The following is a 15,584-nucleotide window of genomic DNA, read 5'->3' as shown; positions in this document are numbered from 1 at the left end:
CTGAATAGATGGCAAGAGTAAAGTGGGATACTTTAATTGCCCTCCCTGATGATCTGCTTCTTTGTCCAGGCAGTAAATTTCTTAACTTTGCAAGTAATGTTAATCCTGCCTTGCAAAGGTGTTGAGAACCTGGGTATGGCAAATGTTCTCAGCACCTGTGCTGGGGTCACAGTTGCTCTTAGATTTCTTTAGGCTGAAGGAAAAAGTTTAGACCCTCCAAAAGGCAGTGCAAGTCTTTCATGAGCCTAATTATCCTCTCACTGAGCTTATGTTTGTCTGTGCATTGCACAATAGGGTCATGCTTAGACCCCTTAGCAAGGTAACCCCTTAGAGACTTGTCCAGTTCACAGGACCCAGGCTTTCAAGGGATGCAAATGTAGACATGACATTTAGCTGGGCATCCAGATGTATTTTCAGGAATGATGAACAACTGCCTCACAGGCAGTGTCTGTCTGTATGTCTTTTATGCCTAATTATCATTTAAAATTTTACCTACTTGCTATCAAATATTAATTTACTTACGGTTGTTTCTGGATAGAGCTGATTTATCTGTACAGAGCTGCAAGAACATCTTCACAGGTACACTGGATTAATTACCTTCTTGATTATAGTATATATTTATAGATGGAAAGGCAGAGGATTTCAGAAAGGTCTAGTGATAAGGAAGTCACTGATTCTATTTCAGTTGTTCATCAGAGGGCTCAAAAGTAATTTGTTTAAAACAAAGTTCTTCAGATCTCTGTACATTCTAGTCCCTAGGAAGTTTCTCTTTGTCAGATCCAGGTTGTGCAAAGAAACTCTCTGCTGAAGGGATTGGATTGCATCTGTCTCCATCTAATCCTTGAAATTTAAGGTGCACCTTTCTCCTCTCAGGAGAGGGAAATTTCACTTAGTCTTGTCACCTCCTTTCAGGAGGATTCATCTACATCTATTCTAAGTCTTGAAGAAAGGTAGCAAACAAAATGAGAAAGAACATGTATTAACCACCACATGGAGCTATAAAATCTTCTTTTAAATAGCAATAGCTTTCTCTCTAAAAGGAGGATGGAAGGGGTAAGAGTAATACAATGTTTAATAACATTAAACTATAGTGAGAAAATAACATGTTCCACATATTTTACTGGTGGAATCACTTTTATGGATGGGAAGGAATTACAGCATGACAAACTTACAGAAAATTAATGAATTTAATTTAAAATATCTTTGTGGAAATTTATATATCGCAAATGATGTATTAGGATAATTTTAATATGGTCCATTAATGTTTTACTTATATTTATAGATATCAAATTAAAGTTTTAAATGTTACCAAAGCTATATATTTTATTTTTTAAACTTGAAATTAGTATTTTTCACCGTGAGGACTGCTGAGCAGCAGAATGGATTCTCCAGGAGTTTGTGTAAGCTTCTTCTGTAGATGTTTTCAAGACTGGAGTGGAGAGAGACCTCAACAGCCGGGTCTGACCCTAGAGCTGGCTTTGCTTTGATCAGAGGCTTGAATAAGAGACCTTATGAGCTTTCTCCCAGGCTAAATTACCCTGGATGGATACAGAACTTCTGGGGAGGATGGACTGGGACTGAAAGGAGTGGTGACCCTATAAATGAGACAGAAGCATGGTTGTATTGCACTTTGTCTTGGCACAGGTGATGGGTCAGCTGAGCCTGTGAGTCAGGATTAGTCAGGCAGAGTAAGATCAGTGATATTGTGGGTGTCTGCTGTAGACAACCCAGTGAGGAAGAAAAGGTTCTTCCTGAAGAACCTTTTCCCTGAAGAATAGGCAAAAAAGCAGGCTTCCCAAGCCACAATTTTAGAAAAACAGATTTTGTGCTGTTCCTGTATTATCTTGGAAGGATCCCATAAGAGAGAGCCCTGGAGAGAAGAGTCCAAAAGAGCTGATATTCAACATCACCTGGTCCAAGCTCAAGAATGTCTGTATTGATGAGCAGGAAGCCAAGCAAATTTGTCATGGGACTTGCATCTTCATAAATGAAGAAAGGATTAATGACAAAACTTAGACATAAAAATGAAGTGTACAAGTGGTAGAAACAGGAACAGATGACCCGGAGGGAGTAGAAAAGCATTGACTGAGGCCAAGATACTGAATACCTTCCTTGGCTTAGTCTTTACTTGTAGGATTGGTTTTCATGATGAGATCTCTGAGACATGGGAAAAAGTCAGAATCAAGGAAGACAACCTCATGGAGAAGTATCTGACTAGGGAACATTTAAACACACTGGACAGACATAAGCCCAAGTGAGGTGACAGGATGCACCGACAAGTGCTGAGGGAGACAACTGGCACTGAGACACCTTTGTCACCTATGAAAGGTGACTGTGACTTGGAGAGGCTGCTGAGGACTAGAAGAAAGAAAATGTTGCCCCTACATCAAGAAGGCAAAGAATACAGATTCAGGGAAATACAGGCCTGGCAACCTCACCTCATCCTTGTGAATGTGACGGAGCAAAACTTCCATAAAAAAATTAAAGACCCATGAAGGAAGAAAAGGTTACTGGGGAGTCCTCAAAGGGGTTATCTTGCCTAATCAGCCTGATAGTTTTCTGTGATGAGACTGTCTTGGTGCATGAGAAGGGACCAGTGAATATTGTTTATCTTTACTAGCAAGGGTTTCAACGCCATCTTCAATAACATCATCATAGGCAAACTGAAAAAGTACAGGTTAGAAAAAGAGATAGTGAGTGGATTAAAAGCTGTCTCAATTGCTGGCATCAAAGCTTTGTAATCAGCAGCAGTCAGACCAGTTTCCTCCTCTCACAGGGATTAGTTTCACGGCTGCCTGGGGCCTTAGTGAACAACAAGGTTATACAAAAAAATAAAAGAGACAAAGGCATTCTAACAAGGAGGAAGCAATATCTTCCTTTTTCCAACGAAATGCAAATCTAAAGCTGCATAATATTGAAGTAGCTTGAAAAGTCATGATCTTGGTTTCTAAGTAATTTGTTTATATCATAATGACAGCATGATAAACATATATATGGGGTGCATTTCTGAAAATAGATAGATGATTCCAACCAAATCAGAAAAACCTTGCCTGAGGAAATGCAGAGAATTTAAAAGGAACTTAGAAAATTCTATAAACACATTATTCTGCTTTTAAATGACCTATAGGTTTTAACAAAGAATTCATGTCATTGGAAACAAAACCTGATTAACTTTTACAGAAAATATTGATGTTTACACCCTAACAATTTATTAAAAAAAAAAAAAACAAACCAAAAAACAAGTAAACAATTCAACAAATATTTCAGTTCTGAAAATGGCCAAAGAAAATAAAATTTCTTTCTTTTTTATCATCAAATGATGATAGTTCAATTCAGGAAACTGTTCCAACTCTTACCTTCTACAATTTTTATATTTCATGAATAATAGTACTGCAGATAAATAGCCCAAATAAATTAACCAGAAAACCTACATAACAGCAATAACAGTCTTGTGTAAGCCCTTCAGAATGTAATGACATGTTCCAAAGGAAAAGAAAAACTGAACAAGAAAATAACTACATCGTAAAAGCTCTGTTAATGTAGATAAAATCAATCTATAGTTACCATGAGTATTAGCAGAGTCCCACCTGGCCTGTTACTTTTTGTACACTGGCTTCACCCTTAATAAAGTAGGTATGGCAAAAAACTTGGCCCTTTTCTCATTTATTCCTTTTATTTTATTCCATCTATTTCCTGCTGAAATACGGTTTTTATACAGCTACAGAAATTTTGTCATCAATATTTCTTAGATCTTCTAATAACCTCTCGAGCCTGATTTTTTTTTTTTACAATCTACCAAATCCTGAAATTTTAACACATTTTGCCTTATTCAAAACATTTTTCTTTTCTTCAAATGCTTCATAAAAATTTCCTACCAAAGCTTTAGAGGGTTATTATTTTTCTTAAAGGTTACAGGAAAAATAGTTGATATATATACCACAGAGTCCCCTTACAATCAGTAGCAGGAAACACAAAATCCCCAAAAGAAAGAGTAGAGAAAACAGCAATCCTGATTTAGAAAAATGGAAAAAGATAAAAACCTACTATCAGACTGAACCTTCCTGCTGAAAGCTTTTTATTTGTTTGGGGTTTTTTCCATTTATATTTATCAGTGGGTAGCATCAAAGAAGAGGGATAGTATTTCATCAAAAAGATGTTCCAATTTTGACCTTGAATATTTAGGATTCTGTTAGATTTACAAAGAGTGGTGTTCAACCATCAAACTGCTTCCCATGGAGAGAGATTTGAAAAAATCTTACTAGTCTTACAAGGCATTTGTATTACACTTGTATCATTTTCTTTCATATCTCTTCCTCAATAAACTATTTACAAGTAGTTTAAGTTCTGATATCTACGCTGTGGTTTTCTAGACTGTTAGCCATTAGGAAAAAAAAAAGTCACAAGTATCACATCACTTATGCCAGACATCTTAAGTAAATCAGACAAGTAAAAGTGACAGTTTATTTCCCCTGAATAGTTATGTAAGGTTTCTAATTTGATTAACTCAGGTGTAAAATTAGAGGAGATAAATTCCAGGCTCTGAAAACTGCTGCAGAAGTTTTATGCTTTCTTTTCTTTCCAAACCTGCTTTATCTATTCAGAGATTTTTTTTTTACCCTGAATATTCCCCTCAGCTATTGCATTTTCCTTGATTATGATAATTTATAATTACCTCTCAAGAAAGAACCAATTTTTAAGCCCAAAAAGCAGGTGCTGTCTGCCAGGCACCAATTAGATATTTGGTATCTCATTCAGTAATTGGAAGATTTGTAACATTCCACAAAGCCAGATTATTGTCTATTCAGTTTCTTATTTAAAATGGTTTTAAATAGAGTTGTCAGTGATTGAACAGAAATTATAGGATTTAATTTCAGTCAGCTATTGATGTTTACATCTGATCTTATTACCCAAAATGTTCTTTAGAACCAATGAAAAAAAATTACTGTGTGATTAATTTGATCTAATTTTGATGTGTGCCTTAGTATGAATCACGTTCTAACTATCCTTTTTCTCTTTCTTTACTATAAAATGATCTTGGGTGACCAGTTCAGACACAGATATCTCCACTGCATAACACCCTATGGTGTGTTTTCAAGTGGAACAACATCTTACTGCTATTGCCTTCCACTGCTGGACCCCTTTGTAGGGGCTGTGGTTGTCTGTCTCTTGCCTTCACTCATAAGCTCTGCAGAGCAATGTAAAACAGAGCACAGTGGATGGCAGGTTATAATGGGTGCCAATATACAACACTGCATTATATGGTAAATACCAACCATAGCAAAGCAATGTAATAAAAGTATTATTATAGGTAGAACAGAAAAGAATCAGTCATTTGGACTATTTTTTGAAAACTGAAACTTATTCACGTATGAAATCCACTTGAGATAAAAAAGAAGGGACTACTTACTACCTGAATTAATCAACTCATGCATTAATGTCATCATATACACTTAAGTTACAATCCATCATATTCTGATTAGTAGTTTTCCTAAATGATAATAAATTACAGCTACAGAATTCTTAATCTAACAGCATGGACCCCTGCAGTTTCTGAGGGGTGATTTTCATTTGCTGTAGTGAAAGGATTGTAACATCTCTCTAATTCTCAGGTAACTATATTTTCATGTAATTAACTTCAGTGTCTTTCTCCACTCCTGGAGTGACCAAGTAAATCTCTTTACGAAGAGGATAAACTGCTGCATCCAATCATTAATAACAATTGGTTACACTTTTATTAACATAAAACCTGGTCATTCTATGGAAAAAGAAAAGCCAGAGTGACTTTTTCATTGTGATTTTAGTCTGTTAATTGTCTAAATTTTACACTGAAAAAGAAAGCTGTGAAAGCCATGAAAGTGAAGCTCAACAAAAGCACATGAATCCTGTTGCTTTAGAGATTCAGCCTAATGCTTGTCAAAAGAGTAAATTACATAGCTGTAGGTTCCAGTTCTTTTCATCTACAGGCTGATGAAGAGGAAGAAAAGATGCAGGACAGAAAGACAGATTTTGAAAATCTAAAAACATTTCCAGAGCTGGCATGGAAGGTATAGCTTGCAGGACAACATTATCCAGGCAAATTTATTATATATTTCATTGCTGATTATAACTATATGGTCAAAGGTGTAATGGCCTCATGTTTAATAAACCCATCAAAAAGACTAAAAAACCTAAGGCAAATGAGAAAGGAAAAAAAAAAGTTGTTTGACACCAACTAAGACTGTATCTTAGATCTGACAACAGTGAGATAAAAGGGAACACCTGCCCCAAAAAAGGCAGTATTTAGCTGCTTGACAGCAAATGATAACCAGGAAGTATTTAATTCATGTTGAATATAATAACATATGTATATTCAAAACATTCAACATCCCTCAGTTTAATCTTGTTAAATCAGATTAAATAATATAAACTTATGGGTTTTTTTGTTTTCATAAAACACTCACTTTGCATTGTTTATTTGTTTGATTGCATTATTTGGCTTGATCTATGATGGCCTGTCAAGTAATTTCTAGTCATTTAACATAAATATTTAACAGCATTTTTTTGTTCTAGGCACAGACATACACTGACAGGAAAAACCTCACAAGCTTTATACAAGACCTTTTTGTTTATCTGTTAGTAGCTATAGGCTCAATGCTGATAAAATTACACATATTAACTATAGTCTGAGATTGATAACAGACAATGTAGACAAAAAACAATGTTAGTAGCCAGATGATACCATATTTATTCCCTAACTGGGATGTGTGCAATAAAAACTTTTATATCTGACGTAAGCACACTGAATCTTCTGTAGGTTATAAACAGCCACACAAACCTCCAGTGGAGGTTTCATTGGACCTCTATCACACAGGACTTCACCTTAACATCCAATATCACATCAAGTGACAGGAATCCACTGTTACAGAGCAAACCATAAAATATTGATGCATTTATTTTCTGAGTTCCTATTTTTCAATATCCTTCTCCAAAAAGAGCTCCATAGCATCCAGATTTTACATTCCATAATACCATTTAAAGAAATTGAACTCTTCTTCCAAGGAATTCCCCTTAGTGCACTCCAGAATTCTTGTTTCTCTCTGTTGGAGCAGCTCATTTGTGTCTTGTATTCTATCAATCATTGATTAAGAATCTTAATCCTTTTAATTTCACCATGTACCAGTGCTTTATCAAGTAAGAAGTTTTGTCCATGATGTTTGCTTTAAACATCAAAATCACACTATAGAAATTTCTGATTACTGTGATCCATCTGTTGGATCCATCTGTGTTCCTGTCGATCACAAACTGAATCTAGACATCCGCCCACATCAGCAGAAAAATGCCTACAACTCTGGGTGTCTAAATTTGTCAGACTAAATGCTCCATTGATGGCCTTGCGTCAATCTTAATGAATATTTTGAAGAAGAGTCTTTCATTGGTATTTGCCATTCGATCAATATTGATATCTTCTGCATTTCTATGATGACAAAATTCCTTATGTATTTTGGGAATTCTTACCACCTCTGCCCGGTTCCTCCATCTGGCAGGCCATTGAAGAGCTCAGGCTCCCAGGACATCTCTTTGAAAGATATCAAAAGGGGAGGACGTTAGGAGCCTTGAAATTTCCAATTGATTGAGAATCAATGATGTTGTTATGCTGATATAGATATCCTGAACGTGGGAGAACTTATACATGGATTATGAAAGGTACATTTTCAAGCATTAATTTAGTTTCATCTTTAGCAAATCTAAACATATACAGTTATACTCTGCTTTTTCAGTAAAAGGAGAAGAGCAGATAATTTTTATTTCAGTATATAATAGTGGAGCCATGGAACAGTTTGGGTTGGGAGGAACATTTAAATGTTGCCTAGTTCAACCCCAACCCGACAATGAACAGGGTCCTCCTCTGTTGCAGCAGCCCTCTTGTTAGAGGGTAAAAATGAGCCAAGACACAGACTTGTAGTTAAACACATGAAGCATGAAAAAAAGCATGTAAAGGGCCCTGGCTTATTCCTTTTATAGCTCAGCCATCCTGACTCCAACTATTCACTGACTCTGGCTGCAGCAAGCTCCTGCTGCAGGTTTTCCTTGCAGCCTCTCACTGCTGGTTATTTCCTGCTAAACTCTCACTGCAGATATCAGTTTGCAGACTGTGACTGCAGGCTTTTACCCAGCTAGACTGTGACTGCAGGTTCCAACAGGCTCTAACTGCAGACCCAGACTGACCCCACAACAGCAATTCTCTCCCCAAGATCCCTCTTCCTCGTGATCCTCCTCTTACCAACTAACCCACCCCCTTTTATCACACTTGCCTTAATTGGACTGTGACTCATCAGGGGCTACACTGTATTGGGTAATTAACACAGCTGTTACTTATCACATCAAGGTCACCTGTATTCCCTTCTCCTAAAATCTTTGACTGGATCAGGTTACTCAGAGCCCTGTCCAATCTGACTTTGAATGATTCCAGGAATGACATACCCACCTTCTCTGTGGGCAGTGGGCAAGATAAAACCTGAGCCAATACTTCATCACCCTTGTATTAAAATATTTCTTCCTTATAACTAGTCTAAATCTAACCTCTTTCAGTTTAAAACCATTACCCTTTTTTCCTATCACAACGGACCCTAATTAAATGTTTGTTTCTATCTTTTTTTATAAGTCCCCTGTAAGTACTCAAATGCTGTGATTTTATGTACCAGATCTCTTCCCCAGGCTGGACAACCTCTGCTCTCTGCCTTTCTTCACAGGAGAGCTGCTCTATCCCTCTGATCACTTTTGTGGACCCATTCAAACAGGTCTGTGCTTTTCCTGTGCTGAGGACCCAAAGCTGAATGCAGTACTCCAGAGGGGTTCTCACCAGAGCATTTTAGAGAGGTGTTTGTCCTCATGTATTTTGAGGTAGCACCTTGGGATGTCATTGCAGTCTAAGAATCTCAAATTTAAATTTTTATAGGGCAACTCAGAGATCTAATCAAGGAACATCCACAGAGGGTCACTGAAGGACATATTTTACCACTGAACAAGTTAACCACAAGCTTGTATGTTTTATGCATCTACTTTTTATTTGTTTTGTGACTGGGTGATGAAATATGCTGCCAAAAGAGCTTTTTTTTTTTTTTCTTTTGTGTGTGTGTGTGTCTTCTAAAATCTCACTTTGCTTGATGAACTGGAAGAAGAAAAAGCAATCACTTCCTTTCTGAAAAGAAGGAGAAAGCAGGTGTGTAATGTGAACAGATTCATCAGACCACTACATAAATGCTGTTTTATTACTAATAAAAAGTCCAGATGTACTAGTGTAAGCAAAAGCAGGGATGAAGAGACTGCAAAGGAATGAAATTAAGGGCAAGCTTTATTTTTCATGATATTTTTATTAAATACCAGAAATTTTAAAAGGATAGGGTAAATTAATCAGAGGTGGGACTTATGACCAACCCTTGCAGTTATGGAAACACTGAAAGATCCAAAATCACAAGATTTAGTGCTTTCTACATCACTCATGATGTGTCCAGATGCAGCAGCCATTTTGTGGTGTCTAGGAAAATGCTGTCAGTGACTGTAGGGAAGGTATAGTATTTCCTCAAATTGTACATCAGGAGCAAATATTAAAAATTACTTGAGCATATGTTGGTGTATTGACCTCTGTCCCTCCAGGTATGTGCAGTGATCTGTTGTCTTCTCTAAGTGACACAGACCATTACAGTACTGAGCTGGCACTGTGACATCCAGTGACAAGCCTGCTGTGCTGATGTTCTAAACCTGATTCCAGTTCCCTAGAGCTGCAGGTCTTGCTATCTGAAGTGGAAATCTTGGGCTTAGTACTACCATCCTGTGATAATCAGGAAAAATTTAAATTGCACATTCTGTAAGTTAAGAAAAAAAGGTTTTACCCATCCTTTCATATTCTCATCATGGTGTAAATATCACCTGAAGACCCTGCTTGAGAGATTGCAGAGAGCAGTTTCAAGGACTCTTCTATTTTATTGGGTGAAAATTACTGTCTGTGTAACGGCTCAGGCAAAAAGCAATAAAGCTGTCTCTGGATACTTGCCTGGCCTTCAGCTTTGCTAGAAGTATATGCTGAAAATCAAATTAGCTGAGAAACTTTACAGAAGTTGACTGCTGCCATTGCTCTATCTGTATGGAAAATGCCAGTGTTGCTAGACGTTTCTGAAAAGCTTTATACTTCTGAATGCATAGCAGTGTAATCTCAGCACTACTTAAATCAGTAAGACCTGTTAAACCCTAAGAAGACAGATATTTGAGAAACTAATGCATTTTAGTCCTTATCAGTTCTAGATGCATATGACTGAGATTGATGTTCCTATGTGATGTAGCTGAAGCAGCTCAAACAATGATCAGATTTGTTTAGACAACTGGTTCATATGATGTAATCCCTTTTATGGGTCGATGAAGTCAACTATCCATAGCAATGCCAAACAACAGCTAAGGGCCTGATCCCCTTGTCTAAATACTTGCCTAAATTGTGTGATTCCCTATAGTGGTAGAACATTCTTACCACAGCATTAGAATGATCAAGTGACAGAAAAATGAGGAGAGGAAGGAAGAACTGCTCAGGAATGTGCCAGCTCCAACAGATAGGTCTGTGTAGGCTAGGATGAAGCCATGCAAAGATGCTGGCAGCAGCTAAGCTGCATCAGCCTGTCAGCTGGGTTTGTCGTACTGGGCTCAGCACTGCAGCAAGGTCCTGTGCTGTTCCTGACTCTCTGCCAGGTTTAGTCAGCAGTAGCTCAGATCTCTGCTGTGATGCCATAATGCACTAAAATTGTCAAAATTCATGGTCCTCTCTGTCTTGAAAAGACTTCCTAAGGGTAAAATTTGGGAAAACAGTCAGTGCCTAGCAGTTTTCTTGTTCATTGGATATGTTTCACTACCTGCAGGACTCTAGGATTTTTAACAAGCAGAAGATAAGTCAGCAGTGCCTGACAGATGCCACAAGTACATGAGGTGAGCATCTCTCAGCAGTTTTTTTTAAAGGAACTTGTGTGTTTAGGTCTGATAGAGCACCAGAAAAGAACAGTTATATTTAAAACTCCCAAAACACAAGTCACTTCACATCTCACACTTCTGCAGAGCACTCTGAGATCCTCAAGAGTGCCTTGAGTGAATAAGGTGACATCCTGTGGACTGAGCCATTGAAGATGCACAAACTCTGCTGTGACTTCAGTTAGGGGGAACTTCACTTTTTACCTTCTCTTTGGCAGTAATGTGATGTATGCACACCTAAAACAAAACAAAACCAAAAACAAACAAACAAACAAAAGAAAAGAAAAGAACCAAATGAAAAGAAAAGAAAAAAAAAAAAAGGAGAGACAGAGAGCAAAATTAGGTATGGCAAGTACTGCAGTTTCCCAGTACGATCAGATTATCAGATTTCTGGGATGTCTGATGGGAAGCAAATCAGAAAATCACACTGAAAATTATGGTAGTTCCAGGAGCATCTCCAGTCTGGGAAGAGGATTCATTATAAATAGTACCAGGTATGTACATTGAAACTCAGAGGTCTGCTCACTAGATAAATAGTTAGCCAGTGTTAGGTAAAACCAGGATATGTTGATTGACACAGTTAGAGGGAAAGAGCAGGAAAGCAGATGAGGTAGGTGTGCTTCCTTTTCTTGGCAGTGAGATCTCTCATTTATGCAGCAGGAGACACTAACAACACCAACAAAAGCAGAAGTTTAAATTGTACATTGTAAAAATTATATTGCTGCATTTTCTGGTGACAGACCCCTTCAGTTTTTTAGAAATAGATACTCTGATAAGTGTTGAATGTTGTGTATAATAGGTCATTCAACAGAAATCTGTCAAATGAATCCATGATCATAATGCTAGCCAATAATATTTAACAAATACATATATATATGAAGATACAGATATAAAATATATAGCATTTATATTACTCTGCTTATATTCTGAGAATAAATATGGCTAATATCACGTGTAATTTAACAGGGTTGCTAGAAACCCTGTATTCAAAAGGCTGTGTTTATTATCCACATCTGCTTTCAGTTTCTTCAAGCTACAGTAATAGTAAGATATCTGTCATCTACCTCATAGAAACAATCTGATGATTAATCATCTTATGCTAAATGTCAAAGAGCAGCCTGCAATCAGCTTCTGAAATTTATATTTAGGTATTTGCTAGTTTTCAGTTCCTGATAACAACGAGCCAGTCTGTTAAATTTTTTTTCTTAAAGTACCTCTGAAAAACTCTACGAGACTGCAAATGCTGTGGGTGAAAGCTTGAAGGTATTTAAATTTATTACTAATGGTTTTGTCTCGAGGGAACAAGAGTAAATATACAAATTAGTTCTGATTGTACAGAAATACAAATTATTAGTGTGACAAGAAGAAAGAAAAATTAGAGGCATGCATCTATTTTTGCTGATTGTTAATATGACTCCATTCACCTGATGAATGAAGACCTATGTTCAGCCTGGACTATTAGACTTACCATTAATCCAGATGACATCACTTCTCTTTGTTGTAAAATTAGAGTATGTCTGAAGTTATAGCTATAGAAGAAGGTCAAGTCACATGACTTATGTCATATGACAAGTTATTCAAAGAGTATATTTCCTAGAGTAAATTAAAACACTAAAATATGAGTTTGCCACCATTTGTTTTTCATGGCTATCTCCACCTTACCTTCATTTATTTTTTGACATCTTAGACCAACACTCCTTGAAAGAAGTAACACTAAAAACCCATCACTAACCACTTACCATCAAACCAATCACTCAACATGATGACCCAGATGATCCAGGCAACTTAGGCAAGAAATGTGAAATGCCTTGCTATGAGAAATTAATATCTGTGAACAATGTTCAAGAAAGCACTTCTATGCCCTCTGCTATGGATTTTATTTTGATCAAGGTAATGGGGTTTTGCAAATGTGAAAGTTTCAGTCAGTTATACCATGTACAAATAGTGTGCTAAGGGCACAGACATGGCTATATACTTTTCCATCCTAAAGACCTTCTCAGTTTCTGACTCTTTGATGACCCTGCATTACTGTGCAGAGTAGTAATGCACTGTGGTATTTGAATCTATCACATATTTTTATGTAGTTTTATATATCACATAAAAAGTTTTATTAGAACACTGAACAAAAATAGATACTGAGAACTACCTTAAATCTATGATAATTAAGTTTTTGTAGCTATTAATAGCTAATTTTTAAAATTGTTTTTAACTTTTTTTCACCGTATTTACAAAATTTTGTTTGATTAATAACTGCAGGGATAGCTTTCTGACATTAACCTGCATATCCATCAGTGATAATTTCTGCTGCACTATTAGCAGTAAAATGCAATCAGAACCTCACATTTTTGGTGCCACTTAGTAAAAGAGGAAAGACAGCCTCATTGTGAATAATGGGACAACCTTATTTGTTAATTAATGGTTCCTTCTTCTGAGCAATACTTGTCTTGGTGCTTCTTACAGGAAGATTTCCTGAATTGACAAAAATATTTTAGCACACAACCATTATAGGTTGCTTATCACTGATGATGAACCAGGTAAGCTTGTTCTTGATGAAGATGAAAGCAGGACTGAAAATCATGTATTTGTTTACCTCCCTTCCTTTCCAGCAAATAGGAAGGTACAATAATAGGAGCTGACAGACTTTTATCTGTGCTGAGCAAGTCTGCAAGGCCAAGGGATAGAGGCCATGCCTGTAGACAATGAAGGGTCAGGCACTATACTGACTAGATGAACATCAAGAAATAAAATAGCAATAACTGCTTGAGAAACACTCAGGTATGGAGAAAAAAGAATGCAAGGAAATAATGAGGCCATATTAAGTTGACACAAAAGGCAGCTGTGACAGAGCAGAGCTTCTAGGTCCTGCTACACTTCTGAAGAGGAGCTGTAGGCTACATCTTCTAATCCCTTGTAGACTACATATACTAATCCCTTAATAACAATAGTGAAATGATTGATTAAACTTTTGTTAATTAATTTTTGTGGGGTTATTTTTTGGCAATAGGAAAAATCATAAATGCAGTGTTAAATGTTGCTAACTAGACTGACAAATCTGCCCAAGGGAGTGCCTTTAGAAAATACTACTATGTTTGAAATGTTTTAAAAGGAATGTATGACAACTTAAGTATTCTGAGAAGAGGCTTAATCATTCAGTGCTCTGAGTTCAGTGTTGCCATGGGTAAGTTTCTGACATCTTTTCACCACACTGTCTTAGGAAGGAGGTAAAACTGGTTACTTAAGTTTCTCTTTCCTTCTGCCTCCTCTTGCATCCATTCTACACATGCAAGTCTCTGCCTAAAGCAGGCAGCTTGTTAGCACACCCTCTAAATGAGATTATTAAAACTGGTGTTATTTTTAAAGCTTTCAGGGTGGGCTCACAAGCACTTGTAAATGAAGACAGAAGAGATCATGGTAATGCATAATGGTAAGAAGTAACATTAATGCAGATGTGTCAGAAACTGAAGATATCTTTTGAGGAAGCAAAATTATATAGCTGTGACCCAAATAATGCCTCAACTTCTCAGGAGTGCTTGTGTCCTGCAGTGCACTACACATCACCAGAGCACAAGGTGATGTTAGTTTGAAAGTGTGTGGAGGGATGCTCGCTGCAGTGCATCTGTCAGAGTCACTTTCAAATTTCCCATAATTACTTTTAGTAGTATCCGAGTACTGCCAAAGGAAATAATCCTTTTAATTAGTGTCCAACCCCTATTGATGATCACCTGTGCCAGTGCTAGGGGATCCAGCTTGTCAGCTTCCTCCTACAGCATTATGTCAGGACCCTGGATGGCAGTGGAGTGCTGGGTGGGAAACCTATCCTTGCATTGTATGGCTGCAGCAGGTACTTCAGCACACAACCAGGTGTCCTGGGACCATGCAGACAAGTCAGGGAGGTATTTAACACATTCAGGAACCTAGAGAATATACAGTGCCAAAAAGTGGGCAACCGAATTTCAGTATTAGGTTTGAAGGTTTTTTTCATTGTTTAATTCTAAGTTTATGGCATATATTTTTCCTTGTAGACACCCTTTTATTTTCTCACACATAAAATTAAGAGTGATTCAAACCTCTTTTTTAAAGTATTTCAGATATCCACTGCAGAAAAGTGCAAATAAAAATAAATGTAGCAGTGATACATGAAAATACTTCTGCACTAATGTTATTTTTATTAATTATATATTAATAATTGTAGTGAAAATATATAAAGTTTGTACACTCCAGCAGATATATTATACAAGCAGTGGCTTCTTGTCTGTTGCGCATTGATTTACATCTGAAATGACCACAATGAAATAGTTAGGAAGTATCTCGTGGAAAAAAAAAACATGATAAAAAGAGAAAGATTCAATGGGCAGGCCAATAGAATTGGAAAATTAAGAAAAATATTCTGTTTGCATCAATGCAAAGTAATTTTTTTCCATGGTTTTTGTCTAGGAATACTTATCCAGACTTCATCCATGTTGCCTGAAAAAGGACTACTAATCTACAAATACATTTTTCCTCTTGAGCTTGCATCAATATAGCATGGTTTCAAGCAAGTTCACCCTTAAGCAATAGTCTGCTTTCAGCTCTACACACTCCAAACAGTATAACCAAAG

This window comes from Prinia subflava, chromosome 3, assembly GCF_021018805.1.
Source record: "Prinia subflava isolate CZ2003 ecotype Zambia chromosome 3, Cam_Psub_1.2, whole genome shotgun sequence".
Classification (NCBI taxonomy): Eukaryota; Metazoa; Chordata; class Aves; order Passeriformes; family Cisticolidae; genus Prinia; species Prinia subflava.
The sequence above is the reverse complement of the archived record's forward strand: the minus strand, read 5'-3'. Positions refer to the sequence as shown.